Raw genomic sequence first — 18,132 nt, 5'->3', positions numbered from 1 at the left:
CTAAAAGGTAGAATTGATACTTACATTTCGATAGTCTTCATTGCCTTTCTGTTAATTTCATATGCATTTTTTCTTGACTTGTTTTTTTCTCTCTTTCTTTTTTGGTGTTTTTTTGCATGCCTTCCATTTATGCTGTTCTCTCAAGACCAAAGGAAATAGAAGAGGGAGGGCAAGAAGGGGGTCAGGATGAAGGGGTAGTTCATGAGGAGGAAGAGGTGAAGGAGAGAGGGGTTCATGAGTGTGGGGCAGGGGAGGAGATTACAGAGACGTGGGGTAAAGAGAGAAACAGAGGATCAGGAGACGAGGAGAAAGCACAAGATACACCCGAGCAAGGGAAAGAACAAGAGCAGTGGAGTAAAGAGGATTTGCAAAGGACGCTCTCCCAAGATGATGGCAGGTAACATGTGCTTATGTTCGCAGGCACCTCCCATTAGATGTAGTCTTTCACCACCCTAAAACTTATTTTGCCATTTCTATTAGCTTTATTTTCTTGTGTTTTATCTGTTTACCTTCTAATACAAGTGATGGTTGTGTTGACAGTTTGCGATCAGGTTGCCTTACTAAATGGCCTTAATTGATTTTCACTAGCTTTGAGCATCTAATTGATTTAGTTTTCAGGTTCTCTATGATCACTTGAATCAGCTTTAAGTTTTCTTTTAGGTCTTTTGGCATGAAGTGTTGTACGGCTTTCCCAACCATAGAGTCTAAAGATGAGTGAAAAGAGACACTTTTTACCAATAGTGAAGACTGCTTCAAAGCAAAAGAGAGAAAGCCCCTTGAAATGGGATTCTGAAGGGGCTGAGAAGACTCAGCCTGCTTCCTAAGAAATACTATGTACTGGAGAACGACCTCAGAAATGCGTGGCAAAATAGCAAAAAGTAAGCTTTTTTCCACGTCTAGCTCCCCTACCTGATCTTAGTTTTCTCATAGACTGTAGTGCAGTTTGACTTCTGAGGAGGTTTATAAAGCAGGGACAGTGTTCTTTCATACCCTTAAAAGTACAAATGACTGGGGCTTGTTAGAAGACACACAGGGCTAAGCCTTTTGAAAATTCACCAGGCAGAGAAACTTGGAAAAGGAACTTTGAATAGGGAGAAAGCATGCAGGTAAATAAGGCATAAAATGACCTCATTGCACTGTCCTCACCCAAACCCATGAGTGTGAAGCATTGTGACTTGCACTGCACACGGTCAGGTCTGCACGAGTACTTGGTGAGACTTCACCTGCTGCTGGGGAGCTGAGTTTGCTCTGTGTTTATCTGAGACTGAAAATTACAAATCATGCTCATTTTGAATTGCGTTTTCTACCAGTCCATAATTTGACTGTGTGTTATGCAAAGCCTACTTTATAAACAAACTCTATTTTAAACCAATATTTGCATTATTATATGTAAGCTTAATCTGGATTTATACTTTTCTCCTAATTAATGAGAAATGATTCGGATGGCTGCTTACCCCTTGGGGATATAATTTGGTGATAACTATAATATTTCTGAGACTAAAAACTCTAGAGAACCAGGCTGATCTCTCTCGGAAACATATAATTTATAAACAGATGTGTATAAGAATGGGTTGGTATCACTCATCATTTTTACTGCATAGGACCCTGAATTTGCTTTTATTTTTAGATATGTAGAATTAGAATTTTTACAATTTAGAACTCTGACAGTCTTTATGATGAGGAAAAACATGTGTTCCTAAGGACATTTTGTTTTGGTACTTGATAAGCACAGTCATAAGTTGTTTGAACACATGTGCACAAAAACACAACTTTAGTGCATATACAACATTATTGGAAACTATCTTATTCATAATGCACCATACCTCTCACTTGGAATTCAAGTTTTATAAAGGAAAAAATTCTGACTTCAAAGTATTTTGTGAAATGCTAGTACTTTCCTTAGTGACCACAATGAAAACAACCCGTTATAATTGAGACTTTCTTCACAGTAATTAGATCTCAGTACCTGATACACAGTTCGGGCAGGGTCATGTTGCTGTTTTACAGTAAATCTACTGAATGTACAAGCAGAAAATGAATAGCAAACAGTTCAAGAGTAGTTTCTTAAATGGCTAGTTCATTCTGTTAATGAATGAGTAATATATTCACACTCAGCTTTTTCTATTTATGCACAAATATATAGATCTGGTAAAATTCTCCTACATCATTAATGATTCTGTATCATTAACTAGAAAGTACAAATTTATATATGTCGTGGTATTTATATATTTTTTATGTATGTGTTTTAATTTTTATATTTACTTGCATTTGCTGGTTATATACTACGTGTGTTTGTGTGTGGTAATTCGGCCAAGGAAGTGTGTTAAAAGATAAAGAGAGATCATTAACCAACCAGTATTTATTTAGAAGGTCTCTCAGGCACTGTACTAGTAGCTGGAGATAGAAAATAAAGGAAGCATTTTGAAATTTCTGTTTGAGGGTGAGAGCACTGTTAGCCACGTGTGGGTGGATGTTGGCTGTGGCTGCGTACCCAATGAGTGTCACAGTTACCGGAACAGATATACAAAGGTATTTAATAAGAGAGCTCATCTTAAGGAGTCTGCAGTAAAAGTTAGAAAGCCAAGTTTTGCGCAGTGGAATTTTGTTAGAATCAACCATGGGAGGGGCTGGGGATTTAGCTCAGTGGTTCGGTGGCCTGCCTTGCAAGCGCAAGGACCTGAGTTCAATGCCCGGTCCAAAAAAAAAAAAAAAAAAAGAAAAGAAAAGAATCAACCATGGGAGCCTTGTGTTCATCAGTTTTTATGCTGGGAACATAAAGCGAATAAACATTATAAAAAATCAAGATACCATCTCCATAAACTTAGTTCTTGGGCTATGTAATTTTAATTTCCCTGCTTAGAGAGAATTATTCCTTCTGAGATAGTGAAATTTTTGAAGGAAAAAATGGCATCAGTTCAAATTTTCAGAAATGGCTGTTTTTTAAACAAGATTCACGCCATTAAATTATCTAGGCATACAGAGTAATTTTAATCAAAAATTTATTCGAAGGCATTACTGCTAATGCCTTCATTGTAGACGCGAGTGGAGGTGTGAAAGCGGGTTTTCATGACTGTCGTGTGATGATCTGTACAACACACTGCGCCTGCGTCACAGCCCTGAGAGAGGAACCAGGTGTCTCGTGAAGGGCACCGTGAGCCAGGACCTACACTACCGGGGCTGTCCTCTGGGCTCCGTCTTGCACATGCACCACTTTCACTTCCTGTACTTTTTAACTCGTCACATAGAGGTGGACAGGGATTCACATTTTCCTGATGATTTGACTTCATTATCATGAATTCAAGAGATAACTGGTTTTGCACCTAATTACTGGCACAACAAATAGTGCGACCTAATTTTCCATCATTTCGGAGATACGTCCAAAGTGTCTGCAGCCGGTACTTAATGTTTCCTTCATCAGGGTCGCTGTGTTCAGTTTTTGGAAGAACTTTTCGGTGCTGCTGATGGACTGTGCTCCCCACCGAGTGTCACCATGGCTTGTGGTTTAACTTTTCATTGCTCACTGGGGCCACGTCCAGTTTAGTACCATTGATAATCTTACAGCCCCAAGTAACTTCTACTCTGTGTTGTGCTTGTTCATAATACTCTACTAGGAACCAAAACAACACTTCAACATCACTTCTAAAATTGTTACTCTGTGAGTTTGGGGTGAGGCCCAGGATTACACATTCTAGGTGATTCTGGTACAGTTGTCTGCGGATGGTACCCATCTTCTGAGTTGCTCATATTTCTAATGAATTTTAAGATTTGCTTTTGAATTTTTGAAAAAAATAATTGCAGCTGGGATATTGACAGGGATTATGTTTAATTTTATCAGTTCCAGGATTATTGCCATTTCAAGAATATCAAGTCTCCAATCTATGAACGTGAGATGTTTTCCATTTATTTTTTACTTCACTTTCTTGCAATAATGTTCTGCAGCCTTGTGTATACACACTGCACCTATTATTGTTGAATATACTTTAAATATTTTGGTGCTATTGTAAATAGAATTATTTTATTAACTTCAATTGTAGATTGCTTGTGTTGGTGTAGGAAAGAGTTAATCTTTATGTGTTTATCTTGTATCCTACAGACTTGCAATGCACTCATTTATTAACTTTAATGATTTTTTGGTTGATTCTTTGGTGTTTTCCATGTAGAACATCATGTCATCTGTGACTCAAGGTAGTTTTCCTTTCTTCTTTTCAGTCTGAATGCTTATATTTATTTTTCTTGCCTAATTGATTTGTCTAAAACATCTGCTACAATGTTGGATAGAAAGTTCTTAAAAAGCAATTTTGAATTTTTTCATTAGTTGTAAGTGCGTTTTTGGAGCTATTATCTCTTATGCTACTCATCCATGTTAGAATTTTCCATGTAATAAAACTTTCTTTTATAATTCTATGACTGTGCTTCTTAAAAAATTGATTTACCTGCATTACAGATAAGAAAACAGTACAGCCCAGTATATTTTCTTTTTTATCTAGACTATTAGGAAGTTCAGTGTCAGAAATATGCTAATTCCATTCAATTTCATTAGCATCATCCTAATGTCATTATATTAGATATAGCAATGGACAGTTTTCACTCATGATGATTTAATACATCTACCTTGATGCACATATATGTGGAAGTGATTCTTACTGTCAAATACCGGACATGCCCTTCATGTCATACAGTTACCTTTCTCTGTCTCTGAGTCTCTCTCGTGTATATGTGAGGGTGTGTGTGATAAAAAAGCTAAAATCTACTTTCTTGTTTGCTCCCTTTTTGAGACTTGATTTTCTACTTCTACTTTATGACAGTTATATCTTATGTAACTTTCCTAAAACTGCTTCAAGTTATATATGCTGCTAAACTTATTAGCAATATTTTATCAAGCCAGCTCTTAATGTGTACTTTTATTAGTGCCTGTTAACTTTATAGCGTTGCTGGTCCCAGTGTGGTGTTTCATACACATGTATGATAGATTTGGTCGTGTCCACCCCTCCATTACCCTCCATCCCCCCGCCACACTTATTTCCTTCCTCTTCTCTAATCATACGCCCCTTTCTGTTTTCATGTCAGGTTTTTTTTTCTTTACCGGGGATAGAACTCTGAACCTTGCATTTGCAAGGTGAGACGGGCAGCAGAACCACTGAGCTTAATCCCTGGCCCTTCACATCATTTTTTAAAGATTCCACATATTACTGGGGATTTAGCTCAGTGGCACCATGCCTGCCTTGCAAGTGCAAGGTTGTGAGTTCAATCCCCAGTACAAACAATAAAATAAAAATAAATAAATCCACACATAAGAGAGAACATGTGATGCTTGTCTTGCTGAATGTGATTTATTTCGCTTAGCATCATGATTTCCATTTCCATCTATTTTTCTACAAATGCTTAATTTCACTTTTCTTTATGGGTAAATCAGACCCATTGGTATATATATCACGTTTATCTGTTGATGAGCACGAATGCTGTTTCTGTACCTTGGCTCTTGTGCCAGGATAAACATGGATATGCAGGTGTCCTTCTAGGATGCTGGTTGTCCATCGGGCAGATACCACAGGGTGGTGGGGCTGTGTTCCACGAAAGCTCTATTTTTAGTTTTTGAGGAGCCTCCGTATTGATTTCCTAGCGCTGTACTAATTCACACTCCCGCCATCAGTGAGGTGTGTCTCTCTCCTCACATCCTCACCAGCATTTATTATTTTGTATTTTCTTTGGTGTGGTTTTGATTTGCATGTCCCTAATGGCAAGGTCGAACAGTTTTTCCTACACGTGTTGACAATTTGAACTTCCTTTGAGAAGTCTTTGCTCAGTGCATTTGCTCACTTATTGATGAGGCTGTTTTGTTGCTTTTTTCTTTAGTGTTATTTTTGGGGTTCTTTATTCTAGATGTTAATCCCCTGTCAGAAAAGGAGCTGGCAAAGATTTTCTACCATTCTAAAGGCTGCTTCTTCATCTTGTTGGTTGTTTCCCTTTGCTGTGCAGAAACTTTTTGATGTGATGTAGTTCCTTTTGTTGAGTCTGGCCATTCTCTCCGGGGCTAGTGGAATCCTATTCAGGATGGCTTTGCCCATACCCCAGCTTCAGGTGTCTCCCCTGTTTTATTCTAGCAGTTTCAAGGTTTCAGGGTTCGTGCCCAGAATTTAGATCCACTTTGAGTTGACTTTTGTACAGGGTGAGAGAGAGTGATGTGGTTTCAGTCTTCTACTTGTGGATTCCAGTTTTCCCGGCTCTCTTTTCTCTAATTCATGTTTTTAGATTTACCTTATTACCATTCTCTTTTGAAGTTTCCCCCTTGGGTTTTGTCATTATATACGCTGTTTTCACCTGTCTCCTTCCTGCTCATCTACCAGTTATCCATGGAGACAAAAAGCAGATTAGTGGTTGCAGGTTCAGGTGAAGGGAATGGAGTGACTGCTCGTGGTACAGGCCCCCTAAGGTTGATAGAATTCTGGAGAATTAGGTGGTGATGACGGCTGTACGACTTTGTGAATACACACAAGAAACACCCGTACACTTTAGGAGTGGATTTTATAGTATGCTAACTGCAGTTTTGAAAATATGCCAAGAGGGGGTTTTCTACAAGAGAGGAAGGAAGGGAAGGAGGGAGGAAAACATGAACTTGGGTAAGCAATAAAGAGACCTGGTATTACGTAAGGCAGGAAAAGAGAATCTAGAATGTTCTTACAGCCCCTAACCGTAGTCTTTTTTCTGGCACTTGGAGAGGCTGAGGCAAGGCAATCACGAGTTTGAGCCAAGCCTGGGCAGTTTAATAACTTAGTGAAGCCATACGTCAAAATAAAAAGTTTTTAGGAATGAGTCTGTTTCTGAACTAACAGCTTAAGAAGGTATTTGAGAAACTTTAATAAGCGGTTGTTCTTAACTCTGATGTAAAACAAATGTAAGGCTTTAAAATCCAAAAAGTATAATAATTAAAATTTACATATCATTTTGTGCAGGAATCTCATATGTTTTCCAATGGAGTCTTTAAATAAAATTTCTGGCATATGACCGAAAGAGTTTCTAGCTAAAATCAGCGAGCCAGACGAGTATAAAGTATAAAGCTGAATATTTTAATGGGTGCTTTGTAAATGTTTTTTTGAAATTTAGTCCCATTTGCAGATACTTTTAGAGAATGGATCTCTGATCAAATCCATTTGGGAACTGCTGTGCACACCCTACTTCACAGTATGAATGAGCGATCTGAAAACCCTTTCATTAAGTTCCTTAAAGTATTTTCTAAACTTTATGATGAAACTATCTTAGTATTTTAAGGGAGGTACTCATAGACTCTTGTTTATAGGATATGTGACTACCTCATCCACTTTACAAGTTCTAACCATTTTACGTCATTATTTTATAGATAATAATGTTAGTATATCATTTGTGGAGTACTTTACTGATGAAAAACAGATTTTATAAACCATGATGTAAAGACATGATATTTTTACATGTTTGTGTCTAATATATGATATGCGTGTATCATGTATCTATGTGTGCACATTTGTGTACAGATATCTTTGTACATATACAGGTATTTGTGTTAACACCACATATACCTGTGTATCATATCATTGGATTGTAGCAGCAAACTAGAGAGATTACCAGAGAAGGTGTTATTTTTTACATTTTGAGGTGAAGATTCTTGTTTCATGCCATTATAATGAAATAAATGTAGAATTTTGTTTCAGTATTCACAAGTGATTATCACTACACTGAGAGAAAGAACACACATTTTTAAAGGCATGCTTTTTTCAGGGAACAGTGATATTTGAGTGACAGTGAAATCCTGGCTTCTCAAAGCAGAGCCCTTGTTTATTCTGGGAACTGCTGTGTCTCCGCTCCTAGAGCACCGCCACGCAGAGTGAGGGAGTGGGTGGATGGATGGATGGATGCCTGTTTCATTCACTGGGTCTTCATTAAGATAGCTGAACTCAGGAATGAAGCTGATTCTGAAAAAGCAAGACTTAAAATACTAATGAGATCAAATTAATATATGTATTATTAATCCTTTAATGGCTATGAAATATTATAATTATCATATTTATTCTTCTTGATTACAACTTTTAGCTAATGATTCACTCTTAAAATGTTAACATATTGTTTTCCCTTCATAGTTTTATACTGACATCTACAGAACCTATTAGAAGGAACTTTAGAAGTTATCTAACACTCTGAACTAAATGAAGTAGGACTCCTCCTATATTAGTAGTTCTTAAGCCAGGCCCTTAAACAACTTGCTTGAGGAGCTTTTCAAAAGCGTAAATTATCTGGCCTTGGTATGAGATTCCGTTGCTGTGTCTGTAGATGTGAGGAGCTCTAATCTGTGTCACTGAGTGGGTCTCCGGGTGTACTGGGGGGATTCAGGGCTCCTACATTAGGTGGCGGTTTGTACTCTTGGCCATTTGATATTATCAGAGACTTTCTCCAGATGAGTCCAGTCTAACTGACAGGAAGATTATAAATGTATTCACTTTATAATTGTCCTTTAATTGAGCCTATATCGTAGGCATTTCTTTGTATATATGATGTTTCACAATGTTGAAAACAAAAACAGAATTGGAAGGAAGAATTATGACACAGATTATTGTTTCAGAATTGGACCAGGTTATATTTTAATTAACTCATATATATAAAATAATAAGAGAATACATATGTGAGTGTATACACACACACACACACATACATACACGTACACATATATGAGAGCTCTGTTTTTATTTGGATGATTCTTCCACACACACACACACACACACACACACATACATACACGTACACATATATGAGAGCTCTGTTTTTATTTGGATGATTCTTCCTGTTTTCATAGAACAGTTTTCTCTTCTCTGAATTGATGGATTAGACACCCCTCATTTTAATCATTGGCAGAAGTGCTTCAGAGAGTGCAGACTGAAACCTCTGTGTGCCTACAATGGTTTTATCAGTTTTTTTAATATTTCAAATTTTTATTTACATAAATTTATAATCTCTAATAACTATAAAACCTTTAAATTCTAATTTTAAAATATTAAGCTGTAGTAACCTTTTTGAACCTCTAATAAATACTTGTGTGTCAGTATGTGAGTTGAAAATGACTAGATACATTGCCCCAGGCATTTCACAGTATGATTTACAATGGGATTCTACAATAACATATATCAGGTCTGGGATTAGGACTATAAATGCATTTAAATTTATATTCAGCTTATTGTAAATTCTAAAATACAATGTTCCAGAGTGATAAAATTCTTAAACTTTTAGCAAAACAAATTTCCTGGGAATAACAACTGCCCTTTATTTCTTCTTATTTCAGAAATAGTTGCCTGCTAAAGAATGTGTTTTGTTCATTAAGTCAGGAGATAAATTTTTTAAACTCTAGATTAGCATGTTTGATATCTTTATTGAGTCATTAAATCTTTCTGTTCCAGCATTTACATATTTATAAAGAATATAACCAAAAAAAAAAACCTGTCTTCTAGAAACTATTAGGAGGCAAGGTTTTTAAACCTTGTTATAAATAAAAATCTCTTAGTCGTTCTTTCTAACATTATGAACCTGCTCCTTAGTGAAGCGGTATTGACCAACTACAGGCAAACTAGGGTGTTCACTCACCATGTTGACTGTCGTGTTTTACCAGAAGTAGGAGGATGGTCCGCATATAAAGTGCCTCAACCAAGTTAACCGAGATTTTCTCCAGAGGACTCATTTGGAGAGTTCCTTCCAGACTGTACTGTGCTTAGTGCCCCGTGACCTTCCCAGTTACTTGCTCTAGTAACGGTCCAGGGGCCTCTAAATCCACGGCAGCAGGGAGGGATAGGTGGCCAGGTGGTCCGTGTTCCCTGTGGCAGGCAGCGTGGACAGCAGGTGCTTCCACATGCACCTGCCAGCAGGCATCGCCATGGCAGAGCTGGTGTTTAGCAGACCAGCAACCTAGTTCTGATGGAAACACCAGCAGCAGCACAGAAAAACAAGGAACCGTACTCTTCCGCCCAAAGAGAGTATATTGGGCCCGATCTAAGGGCAGGCCACTGATTGGTGACCAAAGTTACACTTATTGCTGGACTAATGATCCGGAATTATTAAAAGTTCCAATTTTGTGTTTAGCCCTGATCACATGTTGTTTCTAAAAGAAAACAGCATGAAATCATCGTATTTATATAAGAATTTCATTGGAAAGGTGAAGATTTCTTTAAAAAGAGTGCCTTTCTCAGTCTGTCAGTATAGCTTACATGTACTTGGAGAAAGCTTTTCTTATAACACTAGAAGTATAATAAAGTATTGTGTGAATTTAGACTAATTAATGCATACTGAGAACTATGTTGTAGGAATCTGCTGTCAGTTTTGTCTTTTCTGAGCTAGTAGCTCAGAAATTCATTTGTATAAGATTTGGTTTTGTCTAAAGTTCACACTGTATTAAAATTTTAGATTGTATGAACAGTATAGCTGAGTATACAGTGTGTATTTTAGTAAATTTTCTGTCTTTTGTGGAAATTAACTATCTCATGTCCACATAGATTATATTTTAGGGTAATGGACTTTAAAATGTGTTAAGAAGATATACCTTTGAGAGAAAATTTGTCTTTGAGAATTTCCACAAATTGTAATAGTGAGCAAAATAATGTTTGTATTTTACTGATGAAGCATTATCCTCTCTATTTTTTAATCAGCAAAACCCAATATTATGTCTTTGGGAAATTTTGTCTTCTGTCTTCTACTCCTGAACTCTGAGATGATCTCTACGAAACTTTTCAAAGTTTTAGGTGTCTCAAGCTGCCTGATTTTCATATACATTTAAATATTTTAAAGTATAATTTAAGGGAGTTCTAAAACCATTGAATTAATGTTTTACTAGTGGAATTCCTTCTGTGATGACAGAGATTGTTAGGATAATTTCAGTAACAGTGGATAGCTGTTCTGGGCAGAAAGTGCTTGAATTTTCATTGGCACTGGCGGCTGAGACAGCAGAGAGACTAACTTACAGGAAGAACGTTAGAGAACTTCCAGTCACTGAGACAGTTGACACAGACAAACGTTTTCTTTTACAAAATACTGCAATAACAAAATTTTCACACAGATACGTTTCCTTTTTAAACCTGCTTATTATGATGGATAAGAATATGACGATTTTAGAGTAACTTACGTATTATGAGAGATTCTTATTACTATGAAGGAAGATATTGTAAGAAGAGTACAAAAAATTCTTAGTATAAAACCCAGTAAGCAGATTCTTTCAACTTCCCGCTGATAATTACGAAATTCTTACTTGAAAGTTTGCGTATTTAGGGGCTTCTGGCTGTTCTGAGGACGCGCCTGTCCTGGGCAGTGCAACCAGCCCAGGGAGTTGTCTGGAGGTTCGGGTGAGCATGGCCGCTCGGTCTGCCTGGCCCTGTGCAGATTGATCTTTTCTGTGCCTTCCGTGGATGAGCAGGGAGGGAGAGGGAGCTCCCCTGCACCTGCCCTGGGTGCCCCACTCCACCTTCCACCTTCCACCACTAGGTATGGACTTGGGAACGCGGGGACGCAGTCATTCCGTCCGTAGCGTGTGCACATAACATCCTTTTAAGTTACCGTGTAGAGTTAGAATTTTGTTCTTTTGATTTTAAGCCTACTGTAAAACTAGACTTATTTTAACCTATGTAAGTAGCAATGAAAGAAAAATGCTTAGTAAAATACATTTTGCCCATAAGTTTGAAGGACACTTTCATATAAACTCAAAGTATAGCAGTGTTCACTTATTTATTCGAGGCTAGGGTTACCTACATATTAAAAAGATTATTTTGTTCAAATGTTTTCATTTCTGTAGGCTTCTGTTTTCTCCCCCATACAGATTTAGGTCTTCATAGTTTTAACATTTAATTAACATTTATTATAAGCAATTTAACATTTAGTCCAAGTGCCAAAGAAAATAAACTGGACTGTGTTGGTAGCTTGGAAAGTTGAAAGCTTGGTGCTCTGTCCTCTTTACCCAACAATGCCAAGCACATTTATATCATCATCTGAATGAGCTGCTTAACCTCTTAGATTGGTCATTTACAAAATCATGAAAAATTATTTAGTAATCTGTTCTTCTGTGTTTTTTTCTCTCTTCCGTAGTTTTGCAGTGTATTTCTAGACGATGATTGCTAGGACTATGTGTTAGTGATTTTGATATCATCACCAAAACTTATTCATTCTCATCAGAAGTGGGACTGCCTTAGGTAAAATAAATAGCCCCCTAGGTGGAATTGTGAAGGCTGTTGCTTCTCACTCACTTCCTTCCTCCTCCCACGCCCTCCCTTCTTTTCCTTCACGTTCTCTAATCATTTTCTAACTGCGGTGTGTTGGCAGCTGGCAATCTGGGGTGGTTAGGCAGATGCTGAAGTACGTGAACAATAGTGCTTGCCTCAAGCAGGTCATTGCTAGTGGAGGACATTGACGTTTATATCTTTATAATGCAACGGTGGTCACTGCTAATATAAAGATATACTTAATAATTGAGTATTTCAGTTATGTATATGAATCGTTACATGGTTGTACATATTAAGTAACAGTTACACGTATGAAGTGTTACTTAGTTGCCCATATTAAGTAACTGATAATCCCATATTTCCCTCAATGTCACAAAGTAAATGTAATTAGGTAAGAGCCTTGAGAGATGCTAGTTAAGCCAGTATAGAACCAAGGATTTTGGGGTACTGTAAAGCAGAATTCTGAGACAGAAATTGACATCCCTTGTTCTGCTCTATCCCAGCATATGTTTAACATCTCAGACTGTTACGAGTGATCTAAAGATTGAGTTATTGTAGTTTGGTTTTAATAATGTCTCGCACTAGAGCAATAGCAAGAAAGGGATAAGACATAGGAATATCCAAGGATATTGCAAAGAAAGCCCCAGTACGTTGTTTGTGACTGAATTACTTCATTTATTCAGTAGATGTCTGTTCAATCCTTACTAAGTGTCAGGCCCTATACCAGAAGCCTTGAATACAGCAGAGAGCTCACAGGTTGCGTGTTCAGACAGAAGGGGAACACTGGTGGGAGACTTGGTGGTGGAGGAAGGTGACAGCGTGCGCCGTCATGAGAGGAGATGGCAGCATTTCCCCGCTGCCCAGAAAGCAGAATGGGGTGGTAAGTCCAGGAGGTGAGTGGAGGCCGGCGGGTTCCGAGCCCTGTGTGGTGACCGAGTTGGCAGTGATCCAGGGCACGGAGGATGAGATCAGCCCAAGGCTCCGAGAGCTGGCACTGAGCGGCTCTGTGGGTGCTGCTCCCGGCGGCTCTTACCTGGAGGCGCAGTTCCCGCGCTGCCCTCTGACGTGGAGGGGTGGAGCAAAGAAGGTGGAGCTAGGGGCTCCCTGTTGACCTGAACATGGGAAACCAAGGGAAAGGAAGTGCAGGTGACCGCAGAGTCCCTGTTCTGGGAACTGACTGTTGGAAGAAAATTTGAGATGCCGAGTTAAGAGGTTTGAACAGACAAAAGGTAATGAAAGTATTTCAGAAATTTGTAGTTTCTTTTAAAGCAAGGCCTCAAATTGGTCAGTATGCACCATACTGAATTAGCTTGAATTATTCATGCTTGAATTAGCATATTGCTAGATTCCTTCTTAAGCTATTGAAAAGAAATAAGAACAATCCATGTTAACACAGCTGAAATAATTTCCTGTTTACCTTCACCGTTGAAAGCTATGACAGCACGTGTAAGGCCATAATTATACCATCATGAGATTATTTTAAACTATACTGCAGATATTTAAGTTTTCTGTTGCTCTGTATACATTCTTTATGGAGTACTAGACGTCCAACAAATTACGCTTTGCTTTTCTCAACCCCAAGAAACATAATGTTTTCTTTTACTGCAGAATAAATGAAGAATATCTGATTTCTCAAATGACACTATTTTTTGGTGTCTTAATTTTCAGTTTACTAAGATCTTTGCATTGTTACCATATTATTTTGTATAATGTATTTTCCCCAAGATGCTCAATAAATTAGCATGAAGTGGAATGACATTTTTAGACAAAGAAAATATTTGCATTTTAATAAGGATGTGACTAGGTTTTTGTCATCTGAAAGAAGATACTTAGTTACTTTTTTATGGTAGTAACTTTTATTAAATTTGTGTATTTTAAAATTTTACTTAATGTAGACTCATAGGAAGTGATCTTAAAATAGTTGAGCAACTCCAAAAAGCTTATTCTTTAATTGTTATAGGAAATATTTCTAAAATGTCTGTCACAGAAAAGTCACCTATACCCTTCAGTGTAGTATGGCATGTGCCAGTTTGTTCTAGTTAAAAAATTAAAATCTCTAAGAATGAAATTTCCTAAGTAGCTGTAATGGTAGGGATTATTTACACTACAGTTTGGATTTTTGTGAATCAATGGTGAAGAGTAGGCTGAGGAGCACTAGATGATTTTTTTAAAAAAAATAACACTTTAGATCTTTCTATTCTTCTTTTCCTTGAGGTGCTGGGATTGAACACTGAGACTCTGGCAAGCTAGGTAAACTCTCTACCACTGAGTTCTATCCCCAGCACTGTTATTTCTTAAATATATTCTATTGTAGGTATAGGACCTGATCAAATGTAAAATACTGGTGGCTTAAAAAACAATATTTCAAAGCATGATTGGCTTGTATTTTTCCCCCAATTTTAATGCATGCATCAAAGAATGCTTCAAATTATTTTAAAAGTTCAAAATTCAAATGGTTAAATGTTTAAAGTCATCTGTAGTCAAAAATAATTTCAAAGTCTATAGGAAAATAAAGGAATAATAAGGTGAAAAATGCCAGGGACTGTAATATTTATTATGCCCAAAGTATGTTGTAAGCAGTGCAGGGAGGTCCAGTAAGAAATTCATAAAATACAGAATGAAGTTAAATTAACTAATTTCCAAATTAAATTTCTCTATATAAACACATGAAAAAAATTCAGTTTGTTCTTATATGTAGAATTAGCCAAAGTAGACCTATGCAATTGTATAACAACTGCTCTACTGAAAGTATTTTGTTTTTCTAAAAATTTAAAAGCAGCCAGTGGGAAAAAATGAAAATTTAAAGTTACACAATCCGATCAATATATGAAAGAAAACCATATGCTTTCCCCCGAAATTGATCTTTAGTATATGCTGATCAGAATGACATGAAGAAGTTAACGTGGTTACAGATAAACTAAGAAGTACTTAGAGACGCTGCAGACTGGCCTCTAGCTGAGGAGCTTGGAACACGAGTGACTGGGACCAGAGTCACCTGGCACTTGCTACTTGCTGTGGGCAGAAATTTAATCATGGAATCGTATTTATGCTCTGAAAAGGCAAAACCAACCAAGTAAGAAATTTTAATAAGGTCACTTTTCCTTAGCCTTCACTAGAGTAGTAAAGTGCTTCGTTTTGTCCGACACTTGCAATATAATCATGGGAGCAACTTCAAAACGCAAAGGCCGCTCCAGAAGTAACCTCCTAGAATCCCTGAGGCCACGGCCACAGACCGTACCCTTCAACAGCTCTTCAAGCCGCGCTGGTGCCTACTGATATCTGAGAACTGCTCTTCTAGTTCATATAGAAATCGTACACCTCGTAGACTCTTCCAGTCGGAATACGTTTATAATTCAAGAGCACAGTCCACTGCTTGGCTTTCTGCCCAGCTGCCTTAGGGAATCTTCAAGTTTCTGTAATTATCCCCCAGAGCTTTGCCAATCTATCCAGCCTTCAGTGAGAGGAGCTGCAAGCTAAAGGTTGTGATCGGCATCCTAGAATTTGTTAGCTTGCTCACGGAGCCCTAGGAGCACGGTGTATGTACTGGTCATGTCTGTGAGAGCAGAGGAGACCGGATTCAAAGACAGTGAGTGGTGCTCTCGCCCCGCCATGCACCCAAAGCGAGGAAGTATGGACTGTAAGCCACAGTGGAGTCTGCTGCGCTGCCCTGGCAGAGGGCTCTGTTTTGCAGGCAAAGCAGGAAGCTAGAGCACACTCGAGCCGAGTCACTGCAGCGAAAGAGAACGTAGATGCTTCTCTCTGGTCAAGTTCAAGGTCTGCACACTTGAATCCCAGCTGCCTAAACAATGTGCATTTTAAGAAAGCAAGCTTCGTCACTGAGAGAAGCAGCACCAGTGTGGGGGTCCTGTTGCTTCTGTTTAAGCCTGGCTTCCTGTGTGTTCTTCAAGTTGTATGACTTCTTCTCATCTTTAACTGGGATAATAGTGGTAGTTACATCACAGATGCTTTGTGAAGTCAAATGAGTTACTGTGTGTAAACCACTCCCAGCAACATCTCACATGCAGTGGGAAGCTATTATTATTATCATCATTATTATTATTACTATTCAAACTAAGAAGCAACATTAAATAATTTAGTAAAAGCAAATCATAAAATTGTGGAAGGGGCCTGGGGATATATATAGCTCAGTGATAGAATGCCTGCCTACCCAAATCTGAAATAGACACTGTGAAATAGGAAGAAATTGTTCAAAAGGGAAGGGGAACTAGGAAAGGGGGTGGGGGAAAGGACAGAAGGAAAGAAAAAATAAAAGAAGGAAGAAACAGAAACAAAGTTTTTTGTAAACAGGGAGGGGCTGAAAAGGGGAACGGGCAGAAATAAGAACCAAGATACGTCCTGTACAGGTACCAATTCTCAGTGGTGAACGTGATCATGTGCATACCTAAAATGTACCAACGTTAATGAATAAACAAGGAGAAAGCCGGCCTAGCATGCATGAGGCCCCAGCTTTAATCTCCAGCACCATCAAATAAATTTTTGAGAAAACTTTGGAAAGATTTCCACATCTCTTACTACAGGAAATCGGAACTCTTAGAGAACTAAGAAAATTATTATAATACATCAGTGACGGCCAGTTTATACCACAATACCTATCAGTAAGTCAGGCATGTCCAGTTTTGAAAACAGTCTGATTACCTGTTCCTATGTTAATCTCGGTGACAGAAAATTATAATTTTAGGCCTCCCAAGGGTCGTGCATATTGAACCACTCTAAAAGCGCAAGCTCAATCTCACATGTCGGTGGGAGAAGAGCATAGAACTACAAAATATTGCAGCATTCCAGGCTCAAGGTATGGAGTCCAGCATGAGCAATGAATACCTAACCCTGCACCTCTTCCAACGTTGTGAGACGTGAACCGCAGTCAAGGGCCGTCTTTATGTTGCCTTGTGTTTACAAGTTTCTCCTCAGAGGCAAGATTTACAGTGTTGGTTGATGGGATCTTGTGCTTACAGCCAGGAATTGGGCTAAATGCAAGGAAGATTTACTTCAGTGCTAAAACATTAGTGTTTTCCTCAGAAAAATCAACTGCTGTGTCATCCAACCCCCCAGACCTAGAGGCTTTTCCCTGTCAAGTAAGGATAGATTCGAATTTTGGTTTCCTTCTTTATTTTTCATGGTGGCAAGGAAAAAAGCAAATCTATTTTTATTTGCTTCTTGAAAAATAATAAAAGTAAGGAATTCAAGAGATTTCTGTCAGAATGCTAAACAAAAGGTTAGCCAGTCACAAAAAGAAAAAAGAAAGGAAGGTAATACATAAGTGAAAAAACAACTTCTCTGCCAGCTTTCCAACATTTTACATCTTCACAATTTCCAAACTCACTTGAAGATATCAGAACTCTTCCGTGACAAGGAATCAAATAGAGCTGGAAAAAAAAAAATCAGTGAGCGCAAACTGACTTTTAAAATAGCAGTGGGGCTGTGAAATGTGTTGCAGTTGTCTAGGTGGGAGGGGAGGTCAGCCTGAAGTATCACAGTGGAGCCGTTCACACGGCTGGCTCTCAGGCCAGGCAGAAACCCCGCGTCAGCTTGTTTTGTTGGGGTTTTTTGGGGGGTGGTTTTAGACAGGTCTCACTATGTAGCTGAGACTGACCTGGAACTCACTGTGTAGTCCAGGCTGGTCTCGAATTCACCGCAATCCTCCTGCCTCAGCCTCCCAAGTGTTGGAATTACAGGCATGCGCCACCACGCCCAGCCCCACATCAGCTTGTAACCTTGCAGTTGTTCCGTTTCTTCTTTAGCAAAATAGGGACAGTCACCTACCTTGAAGATTTTACTACTGTGCAGTGAAGTTTTAAAATATGTGAGGCACTTAGCAAAATACCCACCATGGAATAAGCATCCAGCTCACACTAAAGTTAGACCCTGTTTTTGGTCTGTGCCATCAAGATATTTGAAT

The 18,132-nt window shown here is 38.3% G+C and overlaps 1 protein-coding gene across 1 annotated transcript in view; it reads left to right on the top strand.

Annotated features, from left to right (window-relative positions):
• Positions 1–18,132, top strand: part of Rims2 (regulating synaptic membrane exocytosis 2) — a 408,447-nt gene that overhangs the window by 298,024 nt on the left and 92,291 nt on the right. The window lies entirely within an intron of this gene.

Source organism: Fukomys damarensis, unplaced genomic scaffold (genome assembly GCF_012274545.1).
Source record: "Fukomys damarensis isolate Sample0158 unplaced genomic scaffold, DMR_v1.0_HiC HiC_scaffold_5, whole genome shotgun sequence".
In the NCBI taxonomy this organism is placed as follows: domain Eukaryota; kingdom Metazoa; phylum Chordata; class Mammalia; order Rodentia; family Bathyergidae; genus Fukomys; species Fukomys damarensis.
The sequence above is the reverse complement of the archived record's forward strand: the minus strand, read 5'-3'. Positions and strand labels throughout refer to the sequence as shown.